The sequence below is a fragment of the Dreissena polymorpha genome, chromosome 3 (genome assembly GCF_020536995.1).
Source record: "Dreissena polymorpha isolate Duluth1 chromosome 3, UMN_Dpol_1.0, whole genome shotgun sequence".
Taxonomy (NCBI): Eukaryota; Metazoa; Mollusca; class Bivalvia; order Myida; family Dreissenidae; genus Dreissena; species Dreissena polymorpha.
This window is the reverse complement of record NC_068357.1, coordinates 99,599,033-99,619,864: the sequence shown is the minus strand read 5'-3', so window position 1 is coordinate 99,619,864 and position 20,832 is coordinate 99,599,033. Positions and strand designations below refer to the sequence as shown.

General features: G+C 34.6%; 1 protein-coding gene across 4 annotated transcripts in view; it reads left to right on the top strand.

Annotated features, from left to right (window-relative positions):
* LOC127870728 (protein lap1-like) overlaps positions 1-20,832 on the top strand; it is a 54,152-nt gene that overhangs the window by 6,200 nt on the left and 27,120 nt on the right. Inside the window, exon 1 of one of the 4 annotated variants that reach the window (XM_052413164.1) lies at positions 5,653-5,834. The exons of 1 other annotated variant lie outside the window; for it this stretch is intronic. The gene's annotated coding sequence lies outside the window, so the exon portion shown is untranslated. Of the gene's footprint in view, positions 1-5,652; positions 5,835-11,476; positions 11,636-20,832 lie in introns of those variants that run through there. 2 more of the 4 variants (XM_052413166.1, XM_052413167.1) reach the window with 2 other exon arrangements.

Sequence of the window (20,832 nt, the reverse complement as noted above, 5' to 3'; positions counted from 1 at the left end):
GCCCTGTTGGGTAATCCCAGGAGTCTGTGCAGATTTCTTCATAAGACTCATACACTATATAGACACAATTTTGAATCTGCAAGAAATATGCGTTTACTTGTCGGTATCGGCCCAAACTTATTTGTCGTAAATTTCACTGAAGATAACAATATTTGATTTATGGTATGATATAAAGATTGGTTATTTATTTTGAATAACTTTCCTCATTGATATTTCATTGTTGGTTTGAGTTTTCTAGGATACAATAGACCCTTTTCACAATAAGCCAAAATCGATAAGAGTGCGAAGTCACGTGACCCGCAGAAATCCAGAACGAGGCGAAACGTGATGCCGTTTATAATACCACGCAATGCCGCATTTAATTTTCAACCCATCACGCTTTTGACGTTACGATATTGTCAACACAAGATGACATAGTCAGTAAATATATACTTCCAATTTTAAGTGTCAATACATTTTCTTGATTAAAGTACTTGTTTTTATTCACACGTTTGAACAAATTTTGACACTGTTAGTTTGAGCCTTTTTATCGCGGTGTTTAATCAAAGATCTATCAATAATCTTGTTTATTGGTATATCTGTTGTTTAATTGTCCCTGTGTTCAGCACAAACCCATTATCTCGTTATGATCAGATACTGTGCCGACATATATTAAATAAAAGCAAGATGTCATAAACCACACGTTGCGGATGTCTGGTCATTTCCACATAATTAATGATACCCCCGTGTGTTCTCGTGGTAGTGGTATTGCATAGTCATTTCTTAGAGTTGTTTAAAGCAAAATACTCAACTGTTGCTTTAATTAGATATGTAAGATTTTGTAAAAATTGAAAGTTATTTTTGCCAAACAGATTGTCAGAAACTAAATACTGTATAGATATTAGCAGTTTAATCATTATAATGAAGTGCTTAATACCCATACATTTTTCATATTTTAACAAATTAATGCTAAACATTAAACGTATTCAACGGTTACCGGTAAAATTAAACTCCGTCATAACGTAGTCCTATGAAGAGTGTACGGTAGTGTACGAAACGATTCCCGGACATTCGTTCCCACGGTCAATCGTTCCTACGCTAATTTTGACAATAAGGACATTCGTTCCTAAGTTTTTTTTCATCCCGGACAATCGTTTCCACATTGTTTTCCCCCAATCCGGACATTCGTTCCAACGTTATTTTGACAGCCCGGACATTAGTTCATGCATTAAATTGACAGCCCTGACAGTGGTTCATTCATTATTGTAAGCAATTACATTCGTTCCTTATTTACATTTACTAGAAAAAGTGAAACAAAACTGAACGGAATAAAACAATTAGAACCGCATAAGAAGTTGATATGTTGTTCTTTATTAAACTTATAATTGACCAGTCGCCAACTCCGCCCACATTTTGTCGATCAGCCAATCAAATATCGATTTTTCACACACCCCTCAGCAACGCTTATCTGGCCGCCATTTTGTCCGACAAACAAAGCGTGTTGTACATATGGAATGGACGTAATTTTACAGAGTTTACACAGATTTTATATCAAATGCATGATCATTACTGTTTGATCATTATTCAAAATTGTAGGTGCTATACATACTTTATAAAAGGTTATTATTTTCTCTTTATTTCTTTAACATATGAACGAGTAATGAGAAAACAAACACAATAAATAGTTTAACCACACCAGGTGTGTGTTCTATAAAACGTGTTATACCGTTTGATGCACAATATTATTAAGCAGTTTGGGCAACATAATAATTGCCACACGTGCTTATTAATCTCAGCGTAATTGTCGATGATTAATAAATAACAGTATGTTGCGTGGATCTCAGAATGAAGGAACATTAAGGCATTGTTAGGTACTGTACACAAGAAAAGAAATCTATTTAATTACTTAAATGATTTCCAATTATATATTTAATTTCTGTGGATCATTAACAAGGGAAATCATTATAAATTGTTAACTTAAATATTGTTTTAACTAAAGTAAAAACAACACAAAGGTGATTTCAACGCGGCTTAGCCAGCTTAAAGCGACTTCAAGTGTAAAATGTACGGCTTATAATACAACAACAACATTTTTAATACAACATATATTGATACGGGGAGAAATGTGAAAATTGCAATTAACATATAAGGGCCATCTTGTTATAAATAAGCAAATGCATAATATGCTAAATGTATTCAATTCGAATGTTCGTGAACAGCACCGTAATACCAACATTTCATTTTTTGATAGTGAATTGTAACAGGTTCGCATTAAACATAAATGAAATAAAATGCATATTAGACTATCTGTTAATGAAACCACGAAATTAGGCCTGTATTAAATTATGGTTACAATCAAAATTTAATTTATATCCAAATAAAAAAAATCGGTGTCTTTTTAAAAAATAGCACAATAAAACAAAGATCTAAACATTTTTTATAAACAAAAAACCCATCATGATATGGATATGTCATTTGCATTCAATAAAAATATTTTCAAAATTATATATGAATAGCCACCGGGTTCACTGTCAGACGGTTGAATACAAGTTCAAAATCAATATGAAATAAATGCTCATTTTTACAACGGATTTTTCATCACCTCCCTATATAATATGTATAAGAAACGTTTCTGATAGTCAGTCTGCCGTTAACTCATTTATTTTGATTACGCCATTTCTCTCTAAAGTTTTTATGATTGTATTAACGTTTTACAAAGCAGTTTAGGTTAGTGTGCGGCTTTAATAATTTATTTTATAGAAAAGAGCATAATACATCATTACAAATATAGAATTTCCCTCACGTAATCCGCTATAATTGCGATCTGCTTGTCGGAGTTTTCTAATCACTAGACCACGTGACTATGTGGGCGGAGCGATCGATAATTTGGCGACTGGTCAATTATGATGGTTTGCCTAAGAAAGGCATCGAAGAGGCTTTTTATGAATAACAATCGTAGTGTAGAGTAAGACATGAAGATTTTTTCTTTATAATAGTCTCAATTATATACAATACAACAATACAAACATTCAATTATATATATACAATATACAATTGTATGTAAACTTTCTAAATTAGAAATATCAGAGACTTTTACATTTCTAATCATGTAAACCCATATATATATATATATACATGTATACAATCACCAGAGTTCCAATTCTGTACAAATCAGTTCTATATTACTTGATAAGCCTGTTGCTAATCATTTTTTTAAACATCGTTAATATAATTAATTTAAAATATTGAGTTCAAATACGAGCACTATTGCGCAATAAAGAAATTGTTTATAAAATCGGGTATCACACACATGTGTTTCTTTGAGTACCAATGACCCACAGACCGACCGCGATTGTTCGTTAGAAGTTATATGTTGGAAGTGAATTTTAAGGAATGGGCCATTATTCAACATGCAAATTGTTTTCACAGTTTGCTTTATTAAAGTTATATAATCGACAAACTGTTTTTAATCGGCTTAGAGCTAATCGACAAAATGTCAGTCAGTTAATTAATTAGTCAACTAATCAATTAAAATCATATTGGCTGGCTTATTCTGAGTCGGCTTACTGTAAACAAGATTGGTTAATTGAATAGGCTTATCAAAGAAGATAAGCTTTGCTCGGAATATTGCTTTTTTGTTTAGTTTTGCATTTACTTGTAGGAACCAATGTCCGGACTGTCAAATTAAAAAAACTACAACAACAACCTTTATTAGCATATAAGCACAATACAATGCTTTTTTTTTGCCACAAAACAGGAAGTAACGCAATAACATAGGAACGAATGTCCGGGCTGTCAAAATAATATTGTCCGGTTTGTTAAATACAATATTCGAGCGAATGTACGCCTTGTCAAAATTAGCGTAGGAACGATTGTCCGTGTGAACGAATGTCCGGATACCGTACGGAACAACATAATTAAAACAAGCATTTTCGTTTAACCACAACGGGGTTAAACATTTTGATATAAAATGCTATACATTTTCACTCATAATCTCTTATAAAGAAATTTCATTATACATGTTTAGACAGTTCAATTTCCACCACGTCCGTTTGTTTCACTTGTATATTATAATTCTTCAATATTGTCATTCACTCTAAAATACATTTTATTTAATGTAAAAGAAAATTAACATACACTTTAGATAGTGTCATGTACTTCGCGTTTATAGTGCTTTGTCTTATGGTTGATTCAACCCCGCTTACACGTTCGACAGTTCATGAAAAATAGCGCACACCAACACACCCATACCTTTGAGAATTATAATCATATAATACTATTTATTTTATTTTGCGGCTTGACCACCTTTACTCTGATGTGTTAATGGGTTATTCGTATTTGTATAAAGATGATTTTTTTATAAATATTCACTAATTGTACTAGATAGTATGTCGTTGAATTATTATTATGGTTGTTATAATGTTTATTTAAGAAGTATTTATCAATTTATTGACTTAACACATACTGTAATAATGTTATAACCGTCCAGAATGTAAAACATTACAGTCAACTGCTCTATAATGATCGATATTCGCAACCATTCGCATAACATAGGAAAAGAAAGTTGTCACGTTCCGCCTCGTTCTGAGATTCGACTCCTCACATGATATCTAATAATAGCAACAGTGTTCGTATTGTGAAACTGGTCTATTTTGAGACTGAAATCATATATACTCGCTTTATAAAAATCTTACATGCATGGATCTAGATGGTGGTTGTAATCAGATAGATATATATGACTATGTTTGCGATCAATGTTCCTTTTTACTGGTTTAAAGAGTACATGTACATGCAATTAATTTGAAAAAGGGCCTTAATGGTCCTGAAGCGCTCACCTTCAAGGTAAAGCATGGGGCCAAAGTTTTTTAACTCCACATGACCTAGAATTAAACTTGGCCTTGATATTGTGAAGATAAATATTCTTACCATGTGTGGTCAAGACTTAGTAACGGATGTTGCAACTAGAGTGGAAATATGGATTAGGTGACCACTTTTTTCAAAACATGTGACCCGAATTTAAAGTCAGCCTAGACATTGTCATGATAAACTCTCTGACAAAGTTTATCAATGTTGCCTTCATAGCAGTAACATGGTTTTTCTAAGATTTAACCTGATAACCACATGACCCAGATTTGAACTTGGCCTAAATGTGATTGGATAAAAAATGTATATGTAGATTTGTTAAGAGCTAAATATTGATGAACCACACAGCGCAAAGCAGTATGCCAGACTGGTGATCACAAATCTGCCATTGAGCACTTAGTGCTCAGGTGAGCCAACAACAACAACTGAAAATGTGCATAAGTTATACATGCATTAAGAAGTGCACTTAACATCGGGGGTGTTGTTAATAGAGGCTATATATTGGGATCAAGATAGGATTGCTACTTCATGTTTACATCACTCCGAGTAATGATGGAAATAGTGCCCAACTAGTATTTTGTTATCTGCTACTTTCCCTCTTTGAAATACCATTGTTACAAATGCATATAGATATATTATTAAACATGTGCATGTATTCTTTTTACACAGGACGGAAGCAGAAACAATGGACATGAATGTTTGTCCACTGCCCAGGATATTGCTTTAATTTCACTCTGTAAGAAATTCCCTTGATCACGGGAAGTTTATTGATAACTTTGTTTAATAGGCTGACAATTGTCTATGGGAGCTTACTATCAGCTCTTAGAGAAAGAAAGAAAGTAGGACCCTCTTGCAATGCATGTTTGTATTTTATAGTAGTAAAGACTGTCTGGAAATAATAATTGGCAGCTTGGACAATCTGAGGATACACAGATGAGCCTTGTTCTGGAAAAATTGGGCTTAATTTATCTGCTTTAAGAAGTGTCGTGGAGGTAATTTTGATAGTACTCATCTGGTTGTAATATATTGTTTGCATGTGGTAAAAATTGTGTATTGCTATGTCATGTAATTTCGCAGAAGTAGTGATAATACATGTATAGTTCAGGGTTGAAGCAGGAAATCAACAACAATACAAAGTGTCTACATTTTAAGGAGGGGTCATTAACATCTTGCTACAACTTAGCGTAATGTTTTCATAAGTACTTTCTTGAGGGTTACCGGTAATTCTGCATTTTGTTAATGTATTGTTCAGAATTTTGTGTTGAAATTTATTATTATGGTAAAAGCAAGATGTTGATCACTTTGAAACTGGTATTCACCTGGTTCAACCGTTCATTGACATCTTCCTTTTGATGCAGTGGACAAGAAATGTTTATTGTTGTATGTATATTTGTTTGGTTAGATTTTTCTTCATATTTATTTTTGTGTGGGGTTCTGGATGGTACTGATCATGTTTTCATGTCTTTTTTTTTGCATTGTATTATTATCTTGGTAAAAGAAATATATCATGAATTCATTTTAGTTTTGTAAGTCATGTTTTTAAGTGTGTTTTTAGCTCACCTGAGCATGACATACCAATGGTAAGCATTTGTGATCACTTTTTGTTGGTCCTTCATTGTGAGTCTTACTTTTATTTGTCAACTTTTATCTTGTTAACATTCTAGGGGCAACATTTATCTTAAAATCTTTTTGATTCTTAGCAAAAGCATTTAAAAAAAATTGTCCAACTGATATCTCTGCCAGGTTTGAAAACGGATCATTAACGTCACTTGGTCAAATTGAAGACAACTTTTCAAAAATGGTACAGTCTGTTGATAGACATGGCTGCCAGGGTCGTGGTAGTTTTTCTTATATGGCTATCTTGAAAGTTTGTTGATACTCTATTAGCCACATGTTTTGTCAAATCTTAAATGAAACTTAATTTCCAAGAGAAATGTGTTGAGTTTGTAAGATAGAGATTTGATAACCTAGCAGTCCCAATACATGTAAAGTATATCAGTCTAGTTGGCACTTTTTGTGTGATTGACTATTGAAATAGTTTAAATAAAAAATAATATAGAACAATGTTAGATGTGTTACAAGAAGTAAATCTCTTTTAAGTTTATTTTTCCATAGTTATTTATGGTTATTCTCTTGCTTACCACCACACACTTCTTGATGTTTATTTGGTCAAAGTATTAGTTCATGAATTAATACACATTATAAGCTTTATTGTTTTTTATGCTCTCCGAAATAAAAATTGTCCTTCCTTACTTCGTTCACACTTTTGTTACCATTTCTCATAGCGCCTTCAATACTTTACCAATATCATTCATATTTGGCATGTAGGTACCTTGTATGGACCTCTACCTTTTGATGAGGTTTGAGGTCACTGGGTTCAAGGTCAAGGTCACTGAGACTAATATTAGATTTTTCTGTCACACTTTTGTAACAGTTTCTCATAGCACCTTACTTTACCAATTTCTTTCATATTTGGCATGTACGTACCTTGCATGGACCTCTACCTTTTGATGAGGTTTGAGGTCACTGGGGTCAAGGTCACTGAGGCTATAAATATATTTTCCGTCACGCTTTTGTAACAGTTTCTCAAAGCACCTTCAATACTTTACCGATCTCTTTCATATTTGGCATATACTTACCTTGAATGGACCTCTACCTTTTGATGAGGTTTTAGGTCACTGGGGTCAAGATCAAGGTCACCGAGGCTAATAATAGATTTTTTTAGGTGGTTATTAACACATAGATTGACAAAGCACATCATTGGGGAGCATCAATCAGTTTCACTGATATTCTTGTTTTAATTAATACTTGTTTAAAACATTTTATTGTAATGCCCTACTAAGTATCATGTGATAGGTAAACTAGAAATGGCGCAGCAGAGGCCGACGCGTATCCCCACGCCGAATGTTTGACCTAGGTGTGCCCCAGGGTTGGTAATGGGGCCATGCATAGCTGAGATTGACCGTATTGTCATAAGAGAAGTTCATCATCAATTAGAAGTGAATTGGTGTAGAAATGAAGAAGTTATAGTAAAAGGCAATTTTGGGTGGGTGTGACATATGTGGGCAGGGCGCCCCAGGGTTGGTAATTGTGCCATGCATAGTTGAGATTGACCATATTGTCATAAGAGAAGTTCAGTATCAATTTGAAGTGAATCGGTGTAGAAATGAAGAAATTATAGTAAAAGGCAATTTTGGGCGGGTGTGGTCTATGTGGGCGGGGCCCCAGGGTTGGTAATGGGGCCATGCATAGTTGAGATTGACCGTATTGTCATAAGAGAGGTTCAGTATCAATTTGAAGTGAATCGGTGTAGAAATGAAGAAATTATAGTAAAAGGCAATTTTGGGTGGGTGTGGTCTATGTGGGCGGGGCGCCCCAGGGTTGGTAATGGGGCCATGCATAGTTGAGATTGACTGTATTGTCATAAGAGAAGTTCAATATCAATTTGAAGTGAATCGGTGTAGAAATGAAGAAATTATAGTAAAGGCAATTTTGGGTGGGTGTGGTCTATGTGGGTGGGGCCCCAGGGTTGGTTATGGGGCCATGCATAGTTGAGATTGACCCTAATGTCATAAGAGAAGTTCAGTATCAATTTGAAGTGAATCCGTGTAGAAATGAAAAAATTATAGTAAATGGAATTTTTTGGTGGGTGTGGCCTATGTGGGCGGGCGCCCCAGGGTTGGGATTGGGGCCATGCATAGTTGAGATTGACCGTATTGTCATAAGAGAGGTTCAGTATCAATTTGAAGTGAATCGGTGTAGAAATGAAGAAATTATAGTAAAAGGCAATTTTGGGTGGGTGTGGTCTATGTGGGCGGGGCGCCCCAGGGTTGGTAATGGGGCCATGCATAGTTGAGATTGACTGTATTGTCATAAGAGAAGTTCAATATCAATTTGAAGTGAATCGGTGTAGAAATGAAGAAATTATAGTAAAGGCAATTTTGGGTGGGTGTGGTCTATGTGGGCGGGGCCCCAGGGTTGGTTATGGGGCCATGCATAGTTGAGATTGACCCTAATGTCATAAGAGAAGTTCAGTATCAATTTGAAGTGAATCCGTGTAGAAATGAAAAAATTATAGTAAATGGAATTTTTTGGTGGGTGTGGCCTATGTGGGCGGGCGCCCCAGGGTTGGGATTGGGGCCATGCATAGTTGAGATTGACCCTAATGTCATAACAAAAGTTCAGTATCAATTTGAAGTGAATCCGTGTAGAAATAAAAAAAAAAAATAGTAAATGGAAATTTTTGGTGGGTGTGGCCTATGTGGGCGGGGCGCCCCAGGGTTGGGAATGGGGCCATGCATGGTTGAGATTGATCGTATTGTCATAAGAGAGGTCCAGTATCAATTTGAAGTGAATCGGTGTAGAAATAAAGAAGTAAATGTAAAATAACCTAAAAAAATGAGTGATAATTTCTGACGCGGCCCCACCCCAACCGCTATAACTTTTGACCCAGGGGTCAGATCAAAATTCCAAATAGTGTAGGGTCGCACATATGCTCATAGCTACTGTGTGTGTAAGTTTCAAGGTTCTAGTGCTTTTAGTGTAGGAGGAGATAGTGGCCAGGACGGACGGACAGACAGACGGACGGACGGACGGACGGCGGAGATAACCACAATATCCCCACCTTTTTTTCAAAAAGCGTGGGGATAAAAATATGCTTAAATAAGTAATAAACCATATGACTCGCATCATGCCAAAAGAGTTTTATTCCATATGTGATAGTGTAGCTCCAAACCAGCCTGTGCATCGAGGGCCCTCAATCTATCAAATCTGCCGCCGAATTTCGGCGGCAGTCCCACACCTGAAAAGTATACTTTTTTCCCCTTTTGGTGGGAAAAATTCCCCCTTAAAAAAACAAAAACAAATTATTATTATTATTTTTTTTTTTAATAGAAAGATGTGTCTCATGATTATTAAATCTCATTTCTATTTCAATTTAATCTTTTCAAATATAATAAAATATGAAAAATGCAATGAATATAGTGCAAATATGTACAAATGTAATAATGAGAGAGTAAGTAAAAAATCCCCCAAAAATGGAAACGCCGCAAAAATTCCCCTCCTAAGGGCTGCGGACCCCTTCCCCCAAAGTAGTGTGAGGGCGCTGGCATCATGATACCAACAGACCTTTGATGACTTTAAAATAGCACATACATGTATTGCAGCTCCTAACCAGACTGTGCAACATGATACCAACAAACCTTTAATGACTTTAAAATAGCACATACATGTATTGTAGCTCCAAACCAGCCTGTGCATCATGATACCAACAAGCCTTTAATGACTTTAAAATAGCACATACATGTATTGTAGCTCCTAACCAGACTGTGCAACTGTATAGGCTGATCTGGAGCTTTGCTGGCCACATTTGACCAATGTTGTCTCACATGGGTTGTATTGTAAACTGCCCATTGACATTCTACAATGGAGACTAGCTGACATCAGACTAGTCAACACCTAGAAAGGGGCAATGTAAAACAATGGGGGTGATCTGGCTTTAAATTTAAATCTTCAAATAAAAGAGAATACATCTAAATTTTATTTCTATTTAACTATTCAATGGTTATTATGAAGGCCAGAGCATCAGAATCATAACTTTTTGTAAGGCAATTTTTAAGGCATGTTTAAGTCATAATTATACCAATACAATTATCAACTAAATCTGGTCTGTATTAAAGGGGCCTTTTCACAGATTTTGGCATTTTTTAACTTATTCATTAAATGCTTTATATTGATAAATGTAAACATTGGATCGTAAAAGCTGCAGTAAAAAATCAAGAATAAAATAAAAAAAAGGAAAAGAACATTGCCCGGAGCAGGTTTCGAACTAGTGACCCCTGGAGTCCTGAAGTAAAAACGCTCTAGCCTACTGAGCTATTTCGCCGAATACACAACCTTGACGTATTTTATACGCTATATAAGCAATCTTCGTAGTTGCACAAAATTTAACGACAAAAACAGAACTCTCCAAATTATTCAATCGTTTCGCGTTGCAACGCTTTATAATTTTTAGGTTTTAAAATCGTTAAAAGATGCATATAATGGCTATATTAGAGCATGGTAAATGTTCAGTATTACTGTTTCCTCACAAATATCATAACTAAAACGAAAATTTGCTAATCTGAAACAACTTTTTTCAATTTTGTCAATTTACCAAAGCGTGAAAAGATCCCTTTAAAAAGCTTCAGAGACATAGCATCATGACTGTGATGAGAAGTTGAAGCAGTCAACATGAAGAATCTTGCATGCCTCTCTCTGGGCTTGATTTGCATATGACAACAACACTGTTTTATTATTTTTTTAGTGCTCTTAATTCCACTAAACCACTCATAGTTGTCTAGGAGACAACCAGCCGCTTTCATAGGTCTAAAGTAAGGTTTAAGCGCAAAACTATTGTATCTCATATAGAAAAGTGAAGCAGATACAATAATTGCAAACTTTACCCTCGCAATGGACATGCTATTCAGTAGTGTGTGGTAAATGGAGAGTCTGGTAATAAGTATTTTTGTTGGAATGGTCTCCAGGGGATATTATGCTGTTTGCTGTCTATGAATATTTGACTTGAATTGATTTGTGTGTGGTAATGTGGCCTGTGTGGTAGATGAAGAATTGACAAATTGTGCAGGAAGTAAAACATTAAGAGTCATATGTCGGTTGTTAAGCTTTACAAGTATATCCATCTGGTATCAGCGCTAATCAATAGTTGAACATTTTATTGGAAGTGTAAAAAAGTGGATTGGTCAATGATTAGCTTTCAAAAAGAAAAGTGAGTTGGAATGATGTGAATAAAATTGTGAGTTGTCACTTTTGATGATGGTTTACTAGGTAACCCTTTACCACTAAGATATGTATTTGGATGCATTTGAAGTCCTTAAAAAAGTTAAATTTAATTAAAAATCGATCCTTCTAGATTCAAGTTTTAAAGGATTCATTACCAACCCTTAGATACTGATGAGCAGCAAACAGCATTAAACCTGAACAGTCTGCGAGTTACTCGAAGTCTGTTCTGGTTTTATGCTGTTTGCACAAAGCAATTTTCACTTTGCATCTGAGTGGGAAAGGGTTAAAAGGACTGACATACAAGTTGTGGGTGCGTGTTTTTTTTTAAAAGCTTATGCAACTGAATATAGAAGTCAAACTATTGCTTGCTTATTCAGGAAAAACAATGAGAAATATACAGGTGAAAGAGAGCCATTACTCTGACAGGGGTCATTAACCTGTGATACCCAAGGAGAACGTCTCATAATAGTAATAATCATGAAGTTTACATGATAGCGATACACAATTTACTGCAATTAATGGGGCTTAAATATTCCTCATAACTATTTATAATTAATCATATTATAAATGCTATAAGTGTATACAATTTAATGTTTTATTTTCTGTTAGTTGTGGTACTGTTATGGTGATCAAATATCATATGCGTTATGCTGATAATTTAACATGTGTTTTATGTTAATAAAATAACAAACATGTCTTAATTTTGATTAAATAGCTTTCGTCTTATGCTGATTAAATAACATGTGTTTAATGCCAATGAAAATAAATATGTCTGATGCTGATAAAATAACACATGTCTAATGCTGATCAAATATCATATGTCTGATTCTGATATAATAACACATGTGTAATGCTGATAAAATAACACCTGTTTTGGTCATTTAAATAAAATAAAAATCGTTGATTTTATTTTATTATTTTAAGCATTCCTGATTTTTAATCCTGACTATAGTGGCTCTTTTTTCAGGACAAAAACATAATGTAAATAAAAAACAGCCAACAAAAGTTACTGTAATATTGTTTAACATTCAACTTAAGCACTAGCCATTAAAAATACAGATGAACTGTCTGCTTAAGATGGTAGTCTAGAAATTCTGTAGTTGTGTTCCTGACATGTTTATTTGAGAAAAAACATCTTCTGGCAAACAAAAGAGGGTTTGACACGTGTTTAAGCAGCAGGGAACATAGATGTATTTCTGTACGTAAGCATGCATTATAATGTGAGACAGTGGCAGGAAATGTAATACAGGTACTTGCTGTACTTCATGTTTTGTTGTTCACATTATAGGACATGGACTCGCTAATTAAGAAATAATATTTTTTTATCATGGTTTGTTGTCGAATAACCCACAGTAAGGAGTATAGATGCGTAGGAATTAAATCACGAGTGCAAAGCACGAGTGATTTGATAACACGCATCTTTACAACTTACTGTGGGTTATTCGAAAACAAACCATCATAGAAAAATATTATTTCGATTCTAACACGGTTCTGATTGATTTGGTCCAAGCTTTAGGACGTGAACTATATTTTTCATTACTCCGCCCTTCTTAGTACAATGTCCACTATTTAGTGACGTCATTGAATTGTACAAACATATGACGTCGATTTCATTCATAAATATTTTGCAAATGACATCACTTTCATTGAATCGTAGAATCGTAGAAACTTAATGACGTCAAGTTTATTGATGCTACTGAAAAGCTGACATGCTATAAATGTTTTCTGAATTACGTTTCCTAACAATTAACATTCTTTGTAGGCGTGGTTATGCCATTTATCACCAAATATACAATTTGTTGTTTCATTTCATTTATATACATGCTACATTTATTACATTTCTTTTAGAGCGGGTTTTAGCACGTGCATTTTACTGCCATATTTTCTTTATTAATTCGGAACTATTTTCGAAACATTAAGCTCCGCCCATAAGTTATTGCAGAATAAACCACACTTGATTTCCTTCTTTGTCTATAGAAAACAAGTCGCGTGCCGTGTTAGAATGTTACGTAATCTATATGTAAGTTGCTTTTATAAAGTCAAATTATTTCAAAGCCACTGAGTCCTCCTTAAAAAACTCACTATAATTACATGCATTCCCTTGTCAAAAAATAACCCACTTTCGTACCAAAACACACTTAAACCAACATAAAACTATGTTTTTTCTGAGTTTTTCTAAGCAGAAGTTGGTTTTTGATATTAAAAGCGAGTTTTATGTGCGCTAAACTGTGCTTAACTGAGTTTAAAGTTGGTTATTTTAAGAAGATGTGTGTTTAAGCGAGTTTTTTTCTGTAAGAAGTCGGTTTTTTGTGTGTCAAAAGTGAGCCTTTTTATTTATGAGTTGGTTTATGTGTGTTTAAGTGTGTCTTTTTGTTTTATAAGCGAGTCTTTTACAACAGAAGTTGGTCTTTTTTAAAACAGAAGTGGGTTTAAGCGAGTTTAAATTGGTCTTTTTGTAAATAATTTGAGAGCTGCAACTAGGCTTAAAGACTCACTTTAACACACTTTTCAATAAGTTGGTCTTTTGTTTATTAATATAACTCATCAATGAAACAATAATTCTTCAACTAGGTCTTTGTTTGATGTTTATAGCCATAAATAATACAAGTTCATTGTAAAGGGGCTTTTTTTACAGCTTGTTTGCCATTGTCCCTATTACCTATTGTACATTTGTGTGCTCCCCATAATTTTTAGGGAATATTGGATGAAAATGGCTCTTTCAGAACATCACAGGTTCACAGATGGACAACAAATATCACTGACAAAAACTATAACAATGGTCAAGCTTAGTTTTATACATAATACATGAAAGAGTTTGTGTTTCACTTTTATTTTTTTCTTTATGTTTGTTTTTATTATAAACAATATCTTATGATTGTTTTATGTCTTAAAATTATTATTTTTTTTTTATTTTAAAATAATCTTATATGATTGTTTATATTTGTTTAAAAAAGTATTTACTTGTTAAATCTGCATATTTAAATAATTATGGTATTGGAAACATTATTTTGGAAATGATCTATTTATTATTGTATATAAGTTATGCAAGATTTTAATATTTTCATATGATACCATTATATCCATTTTCTTAATTTGCAATAAAATAATAAAATGCCAAACATGACCTGTGTTACATCAACTGTCATCAAAATAACAAGACAATACCTAAAAACACCCTTATTTCACACCACTAACAATAAACAGATAACAATCTGTCAGGCATTCAGAGCTAAACAGGGTACTGATTATCTAGGGGTAGATGCTACTGATGGGGTTTGCTTAGAGATAAGGCTGTGTGGAATGAGATATAAGGCTTTTGATTGGCTATTGCACAAGGAATTATCTTTGTGAAAACAACAACTTTTGAAAAACAAGCTGGTGTCAGCAATTGAATATTGAGCTAAATTTAATTCAGCAACATTAATATAAAGAAGTGGAAGACTTATAATGGTAGTGTAAAATGTTTTGAAATTCTGTCAGCATGAAGTATTGTGTGATGAAAACAAGGTGTTTTTTACTAAAATGTGGAAATCAACAATAAGTTGGTTGGAAAGGAGGTTGAACTGCCTGTTGTTTTTTTTGGAATACTGAAGAACAGTTTTAACAGGTTTGTATTGTCATTTCTTCATCCCTTTTTTATTAAGTTTATTGAATTAATTATGATCATTATCATAGTTATGTATTGTCACTGGAAAATGTAAATGGATAAGTTATTGTATTGCAATTTAAAGGAAAAACAACCCAATTTGAAGCAAAAATAGATAAACTTACACATGAAAAAGTGTAAATATTGTGTACAGTGAATAATTTTGGTTGTGTTTCATGGTTATTGTCATCTTAAATTTTATTTATAGCTATTTCTGGTATTACTGAACGGATTCCTTTCCCTCATACTTAATTAGAACTTATATATTTTAATTTTGAAGGTTAAACTCTTTCCACGAGGCAAAATTTACATTGATGGGAAGATCCTTTGGAAAGAATGTGCATCATCGCCTGTCTGATGTATGGACTTTTATACCTGGTTTTTACCCTGCACGAGCTGGCAAACTTGAGGGGAACAAGAGTGGGGAACCTTCGCCCTGTCCTTGACCAAGAAAGCTGGATTTGTTGAAAGGTAAACTATACAGGTTATTGCATTTAAAATGCAACCAGTCCACACAGCCAAATGAGACCATGCATCATGGTACATTTTCAAACTGCAATTCTACCAAACGCAATTTCTTTTAATAATTGATAAAAAGTGCTAAGTCACATGTGATCACGGGATTAAAATTCCCAAAAATAAATAACAAATACAACAAGCAAATAACTTAAATGTATTATTATGAAAGCAACAAGATTACCATAACAGCAATATTTCATAATTAAGTGGAACGAAAACATAACCAATTAACATGTTTGAAGAATGCCTTGCCCTTTTGAAAGTGTTTTGGTATTAATCCTTTGCAGATCAACTGGCGTAAGAGATCCTCAAGAGGAGAAGGACACAAGCAGCATCAATGGTACCTGCTTTCCAGGTCTCTCTACCAGCTGCTTTCCAGGTCCCTCCACCCGCCAAGATCAGGTCTAGGTCCCTGCACTGGCTGCTGTCCAGGTCCCCTAGCGGTCAAGGTCTCTCCAGTGGCTGCTGTGCAGGTCCCACCACCGTATGCCCTCAAGGTCCCTCCATACGCTGAAATCCAGGTTCCTCATTCCACTGCGGTTCAGGTACCTCCAACAGCTGAGATCCAGGTCTCTGCAGCAGCTGCGGTCTAAATACTCCCCCCACAGTGGTCCACTGCGGTTAACCTTTTGTTTAAAATCTTCCATAAATGTCTATTATTGTTTAATGTACTGTAAAAATAATATGTTTGTTTTATTTTGCGGTGTACTATTTTTGTCATATAAACATAATATCGTACACATTGTCTTTTTTTTCCTTTAAACCACACAGGGCTTATAATGAACTGTTGTAATTGCTTCACAAAAACCATTTTTTCTAGAACATATCAGTCCAAAATTATTTTTTTTCACACTGCAAAATCCCACAAAAGGCTCACAAAAAACCTACTTTCTTAAAAAAACTCACTGTTAAAACCCACAAAAAACCAACTTACCCAAACCCTCAAATGTTTTCTTCACAGATAAAATACTGTTAATAACTAGGTTTAAAGCGAGTTAAAAGCATGTTTTCACTGTGAAAAAAACTAAGAAAGGCTTGCTTTCAGCTCACTTTTCGCTCACTTAAAAGCCGTGATAAGCCTGCTTATAGCTCACATTTAAAACACACTATTTACCCACTTAAAACCAACTCCACAGACAGAAGTTGGTCTAAGCATGTTTAAAAAACCTCAAAAAACCAACTTGTAGTAAATCATACTCACTTTAAACCCACTTAAGATGGTTAAAAAACCCACTATGTTGGTTTAAAGTGAGGTAAACCAAGATTTAACTCAGAAAAAACCAAGTCGGTAAGCTAAAAAACCCAGTCGGTAAGCTAAAAAACCCAGTCGGTAAGCTAAAAAAACCAGTCGGTAAGCTAAAAGCGTGTCTGAAAAAACCTGCTTTTAGCACAGTGCAAATACCACAGAGTTAAACACAGCTGAAGAAAACTCACTTTAAACCCACTTAAGATGGTTAAAAAACCCACTATGTTGGCTTTAAGCGAGTTAAACAAAGATTTAACTCAGATAAAACCAAGTCGGTAAGCAAAAAGTGTGTTTAAAAGACTCGCTTTTAGCTCGGTGCCAATACCGCAGGGTTTAACCCAGTTTTAAACTAGGTTATAACTAGATTTTGCTCACTTTTTTGACAAGGGTTTTTACAGGCATCATTGCTAATTGAAACAAGCAAATGTTTTGATTGGTATCCCCGCCAAATAAATTTTGTTTATGGATGGGTTGATATAAGGTATAATCATAAAAAATAATTAAGTGTAGGTAATTGTTTTTATGCATTACAATTCTCCTCATTGATATCTATACACCCATGAAGTTTAATGTTGAAATCTTGTGTGTCAAGCGTGTCATTGATATACCCTTGAAAAGTTAAATCATACAAAAACAATAAAGGGCAATAACTGTTAGTTAAGACAGTGTAGGGTTATGGTTCTTGTGCATTGCAATTCTTCCCATTGATTTCTACCCTATTTTTAGCTCACCGGAGCACAAAGTGCCTATGGTGAGCTTTTGTGATCGCCTTTTGTCCGTTGTGCATCGTCCATTGTGCGTTGTGTGCTGTCAACATTTGCCTTATTAACAATCTAGAGGCCACATTTATTGTCCAATCTTCATGAAATTTGGTCAGAAGATTGGTCTCAATAATATATTGGATGAGTTTGAAAATGGTTATGTTTGCTTGAAAAACATGGCTGCCAAGGGGCGGGGCATTTTTCCTTATATGGCTGTTTATGGCTATAGTAAAACCTTGTTATTACAATGTACTCTAGAGGTCACATTTATTGTCAGATCTTCACTAAACTTGGTAAGAAGATTCATCCCAATAATATCTTGGACGTGTTCGAAAATGATGCCAGTTGGTTGAAATACATGGCCCCCAGGGGGCGGGGCATTTTTCCTTATATGGCTTTAGTAAAACCTTGTTAACAGTCTAGAAGCCACATTTATTGTCCAATCTTCATGAAATTTGGTCAGAAGTTTGGTCTCAATGATATCTTGGATGAGATTGAAAATGGTTATGTTTGCTTGAAAAACATGGCTGCCTAGGGGCAGGGCATTTTTCCTTATATGGCTATAGTAAAACCTTGTTAACACTCTAGAGGCCACATTTATTGTCTGATCTTTATGAAACTTGGTCAGAAGATTCATCCCAATAATATCTTGGATGAGTTCGAAAATGATGCCAGTTGGTTGAAAAACATGGCCGCTGTGGGCGGGGCATTTTTCCTTACATGGCTATAGTAAAACCTTGTTAACACTCTAGAGGCCACATTTATTTTCCAATCATTATGAAACTTGGTCTGAAGATTTGTCCCAATGATATCTTAGACAAGTTCGAAAATGGTTCCAGTTGCTTGAAAAACATGACCACCAGGGGGCGGGGCATTTTTCCTTTTATGTTTTCATGAATCTTCATGAAACTTTTTCAGAATATTTGTTTAAATGATATCTTGGATGTGTATGAAAATGGTTCTGGTCAGTTGAAAAACGTGGCTGCCAGGGTGTTCACTAGTCATGAAAGTTGGTAAAAATATTTGTTCTAATGCAGAGCTCCAGATAAGGGTCGTATTTTCGTAATTACGAATTATTTTCAAGTCTGTTACGTATTTATTTTAAAATCTTGACGTACCATTAAGAATTACAAAATCAAGTTACGAATATTATTTTTGCATCGGTTCGTATCTATTTTGATTGAGTTCTTTTCGCGCATGAAAGATCTTTTCAGTGCTTATATAGAATCGTTATCGGGTTTGTTTAACAAAGCACATTTTTTCCAATAAAAGCGGCGTGTACAGTCTATCTGTCAAAAAACTATGGCGGCGCCCAGAGAGCGTCCTAAAAAACTGCAAAGCGTGCAAAGCCACGCTTATAACATATTGTTCGCAAAGTGAGCCTAAGTTGAATGTTAAGAAAGACATTATAGTAAAGATCTTATAAGATGTTGTATGTTCAGTTGCCGACAAAGTTGGAAAAGCTAAAAAAAAAACGCGACACAACGGGTCCAAACTTAAACAAAACAAAACATTGAACGAATGGAAGGGACAATTCCCGTGGCTAATCGTTGAACAGATTGAAGGGGAGACCCGTTTTAATTGTGAAATATGTAAAAATTCATCGAAGGCATGCGATCTAAGCACAGTTTGGGCATATGAAGGTATTTGAAAAATAAAATTGTATGATACTGAATAGACACTATTGAACTCGTATAAATAAAGTTGCTAGTATGTTTATTTTGATTTGTTGCATGAAAATAACCATTATTATTTATTTTTTGGTCATTTAGAAGTTAAGAATTATTTTCCAAAACTAAGTAGTAACGTTAAGAATAAAATTTCAGAGTTAAGAATTCTTTTTGAAAATCTGGTAGTACATTAAGAATTTCACAAAACCTTATCTGGAGCTCTGTAATGACATCTAGGGCTTCAAAGAACAGGTCAGTTCCTTTGAATCTCAGGTGAGCGACTTTGGGCCTTTCAGGCCCTCTTGTTTCAGGTTAGACTAACTAAATATTAATCTAAGATTTATATATGTAGATATACGTTCTGTAATGGAAATATGTTACATTCTCAACAGTTTTCATAATTATAATGTGCATATAAAATAAATATTTCATTAATAACTTTAAGTCCTTAAAACTCCGCCTTAGTGCATACTGTTTAATATTATTAATCATATCACAACTAGTAAGTGTAACTATTTTATGATTATTTAAATAGACCTCTTGAATCTTGATATAATTAACAAATATTATTAACAGTTAAGTGTTTTTTGAACAGAAATTACACATTTTCATCGTATATTTTTATGCCCCCCTTCGAAGAAGAGGTTGTATATTGTTTTGCTCATGTCGGTCCGTTCGTCCGTATGTCCACCGAATGGTTTCCAGATAATAACTCAAGAACGCTTACGCCTAGGATCATGAAACTTCATAGGTACATTGATCATGACTCGCAGATGACCCTTAGTGATTTTGAGGTCACTAGGTCAAAGGTCATGGTCACTAGAACCAGTAAAATGGTTTCTGGATGATAACTCAAGAACGCTTATGCCTAGGATCATGAAACTTCATAGGTACATTGATCATGACTTGCAGATGACCCCTATTGATTTTTAGGTCACTAGGTCAAAGGTCAAGGTCACGGTGACTTGACACAGAAAAATGGTTTTCAGATGATAACTCAAGAAAGTTTACGCCTAGGATCATGAAACTTCATAGGTACATTGATCATGACTGGCAGATGACCCCAATTGATTTTCAGGTCACTAGGTCAAAGGTCAAGTTCACAGTGAGTCGAACCAGTAAAATGGTTTCCGGATGATAACTCAAGACCGCTTACGTCTAGGATCATGAAACAACATATGTACATTGATCATGACTCACAGATGACCCGATTGATTTTCAGGTCACTAGGTCAAAGGTCAAGGTCATGGTGACTTGACACAGTAAAATGGTTTCCGGATAATAACTCTAGAAAGCTTACGCCTAGGATCATGAAACTTTATACATGTAGGTACATTGATCATGACTTGCAAATGACCCCTATTGATT